We start from the raw sequence: 6,959 nt of genomic DNA, 5'->3' as shown, positions 1-6,959 counted from the left end.
ACCACTGAGAACTTTTTGCGAAGGTCATAGCAGCACATACTGGGAACTATATTCTGCTGCCCAACAGTAATCCACACAGAAGTAGTGTTAAGCATCTTCTATAAACATTTCACCTATGCAGTGATCGCAAAAACAAGCTATAGCGCGTATTTTACCTCACAATGAGTACTGGGGACTCACCTTTTAAGAACGGGCGCGTCCCCGGGGACGCTCTTCGTTGGGACTGGCTGCCTGTTAAATGTAGGACGCTCTGGCGCAAATGGATGAGGATCACGTGGGCGAGTACCAATACTGCTGGAAGTGAGGGGGTGTTGTAGCCAGGGTAGAGTGATGGACTCGGGGCAGCGATGTGTGCACAGTGCCAGGTAATAGCTCACTGGAGTCCCCAGTACCCGGCGAGATCACCAGGGCAGTGTGGCCGTGCGGGACCTGGAGCAGGTGAAATCACTGTCAGCCCTCCCCATAACAGCTATGATCGATCAGCCCAGCTCCGCCTCCTGCATTCTGATTCGCATGCTGGGGTTGATTCGGAGTGTGTCACCAGCTCCCTGGCTAAACTAGTCTATGGGAGTGGTGGGGCTCTGCGGAGCAAGGAGTCAGAAGACAGGAGAAGTGTCGGAGCTGTCAATGCCGTTACCGGGTGACCGATAAACCGGTGGAGTGATGGAGCGAACCGGAACCGCCACCGGAGGACAGATCCCTGCACTGAGCTGGCACTACAGGGGTGATTGAGCTGGGGACCGAGAACGCCAGAGGATGCTGGTACGATGCAGGGACACTGGGGAAGGGCTACTATGTGTGTGCGGGGCCAGACAAACAGAACAGCAGCAAGCCAGAGCTTCCTTCACAGTGTCTACCTCTTCTCCAGCCCAGTGTCCTCCAACCGAGTGTCTTCCATACTGCCAACCCAGTGTTTCCCCTTCCCAACCAGGCCACTGTGCCCATCTCACTGCCCTCCCATCTAGAACCCCCCAGTCACTCCAGACACAATGATCCGCCCCCCTCACACCCCTATCTCATTACCGGGTAATACCCCCTTCCCACTCTGCCCAGCGACTCCCTATTCAGAGTGCCACTTACCATCTCACTAACTCCCTCATCCCAGTATCTACCACCCTGACTGCCCATTGTCTTACCTCCCCCCATCCAGCAACATCTCAGTGCCCCTCAGCAAGAACCCCAACCCCATCCAGTCCAGTCACAGTGCCCCCTCATTCAATCCAGTGTACCCCGTTCTACAGCCTAGTGTCCCCCCCCCTCCCACCGCCACCTCTCTGCCCCCTTCCCGTCCAGACCAGTGCTAATTATATATATATATATATCTCTTTATCTATCTAGCTATATATATATATATATATATATATATATATATATATATATATATATATATATATATATGTATATATATATATATATATAAACACTCGTAAGTACGGGTTCAATGATTTGAGGTTCATAAATCGGTCTTACTGAACATTCCGGTTTCGGTAGGTCTACAGACTACGGACTAGGAGAAAAAGGATTTATCGGTAGGTAATTAAAATCCTATTGTCTCTTACGTCCTAGAGGATGCTGGGGTCCACATTAGTACCATGGGGATGTACCAAAGCTCCCAGAACGGGAGGGAGAGCGCGGAGGCTCCTGCACAACTGATTGATGATCTGAAGTTCAGTCAGAGGCCAAAGTATCGAACTTGTAGAACTTTGCAAACGTGTTGGACCCAAACCAAGCCGCTGCTCGGCAAAGTTGTAATGCCGAGACACCCCGGGCAGCCGCCCAGGAAGACCCCACCTTGCGAGTAGAGTGGGCCTTAACAGACTTAGGACAGGGCAATCCCGCCGTAGAATACGCATGCTGGATAGTGAACCTGATCCAGCGAGAGATAGTCTGCTTAGAAGAAGGACACCCAATTTTCTTGGGATCATGTAGGACAAAAAGAGTCCGATTTTCTGTGACGAGCAGTCCGCTTCACATAAATCTTCAGAGCCCTTACCACATCTAAGGACTTAGATGAAATTGAGGAGTCAGTAGCAACTGGCACCACAATAGGTTGGTTGATATGAAATGCCGACACAACCTTCGGAAGAAACTCCTGACGTGTCCGGAGCTCAGCTCTATCTTCATGGAAGATCAAGTAGGGGCTCTTACAAAACAAAGCCCCCAACTTCGATACACGTCTAGCCGAAGCTAAGGCCAACAAAGTGACAGCCTTCCACGCAAGAAACTTGACCTCTACCTCTTGCAGAGGCTCAAACCAGGTCACACTGGAGAAACTGCAACACCACGTTAAGATCCCATGGAGCCGTAGGCGGTACAAAGGGAGGTTGGATGTGCAGAACTCCCTTCAAAAAAGTCTGAACCTCAGGGAGGGCAGCCAATTGTTTCTGAAAGCAAATGGATAGGGCCGAAATCTGGACCTTCACAGATCCTAACCTCAGGCCCATATCCACACCTGCTTGCAGGAAGAGGAGAAAACGTCCGAGTTGAAACTCCACCGTAGGAAACTTCTTGGATTCACACCAAGAGACATATTTCTTCCAAATACGATGGTAATGTTTAGACGTTACCCCTTCCCTAGCCTGTATGAGGGTAGGAATGACCTTCTTCAGAATGCCCTTCCGAGCGCTCAACTTCCATGCCGTCAAACGTAGCTGCGGTAAGTCTTGATAGGCGAACGGCCCCTGCTGCAGCAGGTCCTCCCGAAGAGGAAGAGGCCTTGGTTCTTCTTGCAGTAGATTCAGAAGGTCCGCGTACCAAGCCCTTCTTGGCCAGTCTGGGGCAATGAGGATCGATTGAACCCTTGTTCTCCTTATGAGCTTTAAGATTCTTGGGATGAGTGGGAGTGGTGGAAACACGTACACCGACAGGAACACCCACGGAGACACCAGGGCGTCCACTGCCACTGCCTGTGGGTCCCTCGACCTGGAACAATAACGCCCGAAGCTTCTTGTTGAGACGAGAGGCCATCATGTCTATTTGGGGTAATCCCCAAAGGTCTGTTATTTCCTTGAAAACCTCCGGCTGGAAACCCCACTCCACTGGATGGAGATCGTGTCTGCTGAGGAAGTCTGCTTCCCAGTTGTCTACTCCTGGAATGAAGATAGCCGACAGCGCCAACGCGTGTTTTTCTGTCCAGAGGAGTATTCTTGTCACCTCTGACATTGCCGCTCTGCTCTTCGTTCCACCTTGTCGGTTTATGTAAGCCACTGTTATTACGTTGTCAGACTGCACTTGAATGGCCCGGTTTCTTAGAAGAGAACTTAAGAGACCGTTGTAGACGGCTCTTAGTTCCAGGATGTTGATGGGCAGGCCGGCTTCCAGGCTTGACCACCGTCCTTGGAAGGTTACTCCTTGAGTGACTGTTCCCCGGCTCTGAAGGCTCGCATCCGTGGTTAGAAGGACCCATTCCTGAATTCCAAACCTGCAGCCCTCCAGAAGGTGAGGTAATTGCAACCACCAGAGGAGCGAAATCCTGGCCCTCTGCGACAGACGAATTCTCTGGAGCATGTGGAGATGAGATCCCGACCACTTGTCCAGGAGATCCAGTTGGAAGGTCCGAGCGTGAACCCTCCCGTACTGGAGAGCCTCGTAGGAGGCCACCATCTTTCCCAACAGGCGAATGCATTGATGAACAGACACCCGGGATGGCTTCAGGACATCCCGGACCATAGTTTCGATCACAAACGCCTTTTCCTGCAGAAGAAACACCTTCTGCACTTCTGTGTCCAGGATCATTCCCAGAAAGGACAACCTCTGGGTTGGTTCCAAATGTGACTTTGGAAGGTTCAGAATCCAACCATGACTCCTGAGGAGGCGTGTTGTGAGAACAATGGACTGCAGCAGCTTCTCCTTGGACGATGCCTTTATCAGCAGATCGTCCAGATACGGAATGATGTTCACCCCTTGTTTGCGGAGGAGAACCATCATTTCTGCCATCACCTTGGTAAACACCCTTGGTGCTGTGGAGAGGCCTTATGGCAGAGCCTGGAACTGGAAAGGACAGTCCAGCAATGCGAAACGGAGATAAACCTGATGCGGCAGCCATATCGGAATGTGGAGGTACACATCTTTGATATCCAGGGATACCAGGAATTCCCCCTCTTCCAGACCTGATATCACCGCCCTGAGAGACTCCATCCTGAACTTGAACTCCTTTAGAAAGGGGTTCAGTGATTTTAGGTTCAGAATGGGCCTGACCAAACCATCCGGTTTCGGTACCACGAAAAGGTTCGAATAGTAACCTTTGGTCAGCATGTGAGGTGGCACTGGCACAATGACCTTTGCCTCCACCACCTTTTGGACAGCGTCTTGTAGTACTGTGCTGTCCTCCAACAGAGTTGGTAAGCCTGATTTGAAAAAGCGAGGAGTAGGGAGACTTTGAAATTCCAGCCTGTATCCCTGAGACACAATATCTATCACCCAGGGATCCAGGCCGGACGATACCCAGACATGACTGAAGTGTCAGAGTCTCGCTCCCACTGGCCCAACCACCGGGGCGTGCAGTCCACCGTCATGCGGAGGACTTAAGCGTACCCGAAGTAGGCTTTTGTTCCTGGGAACCTGCAGAGGCAGGTTTCTTGGACTTAACCCGACCTCCCCTAAAGAAGGTATTGGGTGTTTTGGCCTAACAAGCCTAGAAAGGCCAGAAGGACTGCGTTGCAGCTGGAGAGAAAGATTTCTTCGGAGCAGGTGCTGCTGAGGGAAGAAACAGAGACTTACCCGCTGTAGCGGTGGATATCCACGCATCTAGAGCTTCCCCAAAGAGAGCCTGACCTGTATAGGGTACAGACTCCACACTTTTCCTGGTTCCGCGTCAGCCGACCACTGGCGCAGCCACAGTCCCCGACGAGCTGAAACAGACATGGAAGAGATTCCCGCAGCCATGGAACCCAGGTCTTAGTTGGATTCTACCATAAAACCTGCTGAATCATGTATGTTGCGTAAATATAATGCAACATCATCCCTATCCATCGTATCCAAATCCTCAAGTAAGGTAGCCGACCACTTAACTACTGCCTTTGCAATCCATGCAGTAGCAATAGTGGGACGTAATATGGCCCCTGAAGCAGTGTACATTGATTTAAGTATGTTATCAATTTTTCTATCAGCCGGCTCCGTTAAGGCGGTAGATCCTGGAACAGGCAAAACTACCTTCCTTGAGAGTTTGGACACAGATGCGTCAACAAATCGGCGGGTTTTCCTATTTTTTCCTGTCCTCCTCAGGGAAAGGAAACGCCACCTGGACCCTTTTAGGGACCAGGAATTTTTTCTCAGGGTTTTCCCATGCTCTCTCAAATATAGCATTCAATTCCTTTGACGCAGGGAAGGTTAGCGAGGCTTTTTTTTTTTTCCCAGTGAAAAAGGCCTCCTCAACCTGCTCAGGTGTGGTATCATTAACATTCAACACATCCCTGATAGCCTCTATTAACAATTGCACTCCCTTTGCAAGAGATGCGGACCCCAGCAACACATCCCCATCACAGTCTGTGGTGTCAGAATTGGTATCCGTGTCGTCTTGTGTGACATGCACAAGCGCACGCTTATGGGAGTATATAGCGGAGCGTCCTGAGGTACCAGAAACCGGCCAAACTGCCATAGAGCTCTGTAATACCTGGGTTGCAGATTTATTACTTGCCACCCTGTCAGAAATCCGAGAAATCCAAGACTTGATAGAGGAAAACCACTCAGGCTCCCTTGCTGGTATCTGTTCTAAACCAGTGCTATCCTGATTACATGGAATGGGATCATCGTGGGAGGACAAATCCTCTGCAGCATATGACACAGTGTCCCTGGACCTAGCTAAAGGAGACCCCCAAACACACTATACACACACACACACAGGTGGGGGCAGACAGAGTTTGCCTCCCAAGAATGGCAAGAGAGACACAGAGATTGGAGCCAACGCGCACACAGCGCTTTTACCAAAGGGAGACCCCTTGTAAGCGCTGACTGTGCACCTTAATAGGACACAGTCGTATTACAGCCACCGCTCCCTTCTACAACCCCCTGGTACCGTTTACAGATAGCTGGAGGTGCTGTGGAGGGACCTGATTATACTTCTCAGCGCTGTGCAGGCAGCAAAAATGGCGCTGAAACGCTGCTGGTCCCGCTCTGAGAAGCTCCGCCCCCTTAATGGCGCGGTCTTCCTGCTCTTCATGGATTATATTGGCCTGAGGAATTAGTGCTGGCTGAGATCCGGGGACCCCGACAGGCTTCTGGAGCAGTGTAGGGTGTCTGCGCTGGCTCAGGGCGCCCCTCACAGCGCCACACCATGTACCGCTGAGCCATCCCCGGGGCGCAGTTAATACTGCGCTCTTACCCTGTGCCGCCATCTTCACACCGATCCCCCGCTTGCTAGGGGGGGGGGGTCCGTGTCTCACTCTCCACCGATTCTTCAGCTCTGCAAGCTGGTGGAGTCTCCCCTGTGGCGGAGAGCGTTCAGACCCCCTCTGGAGCTCAGTGTCCAGTCAGCAGAGACAGTGGCTCAGACCCCGCAGGGCGGACACTGCTCCCCCCCCCCCCCCCCCCCCTCAGTACCACGCTGCAGGGAGGCTGTTGCCAGAAGCCTCCCTGTAAAATAATAACTTTTCTAGGAAAACTCAGTAGAGCTCCCCTACCTGTGACCGGCTCCTCTGGGCACATTTTCTAAACTGAGTCTTGTAGGAGGGGCATAGAGGGATGAGCCAGCCCACACTTTCAAACTCTTAAATTGCCAATGGCTCCTGGTGGACCCATCTATACCGCATGGTACTAATGTGGACCCCAGCATCCTCTAGGACGTAATAGAAAGTGAAGCGCTGTGAATACTTTCCAGATGCACTGTAAGCGCACGTAATAAGCAGATAGGTATATGCATATAAATATGCAAACACGTGCAATATGTATGCTGATCATGTTAATTTGTTGTTTTGCTTACTCTGGTGTATGATCGCTCTGTATGGTCCTGCAGAACTGTATAA

The 6,959-nt window shown here is 51.3% G+C and overlaps 1 protein-coding gene across 2 annotated transcripts in view; it reads right to left on the bottom strand.

Moving 5' to 3' along the window:
• Window positions 1-6,959, bottom strand: part of DNA2 (DNA replication helicase/nuclease 2) — a 143,625-nt gene that overhangs the window by 115,682 nt on the left and 20,984 nt on the right. The window lies entirely within an intron of this gene.

Source organism: Pseudophryne corroboree, chromosome 3, assembly GCF_028390025.1.
Source record: "Pseudophryne corroboree isolate aPseCor3 chromosome 3, aPseCor3.hap2, whole genome shotgun sequence".
Taxonomy (NCBI): domain Eukaryota; kingdom Metazoa; phylum Chordata; class Amphibia; order Anura; family Myobatrachidae; genus Pseudophryne; species Pseudophryne corroboree.
Note: the sequence above shows the minus strand (reverse complement) of the source record. Positions and strands in the feature narration are given on the sequence as shown.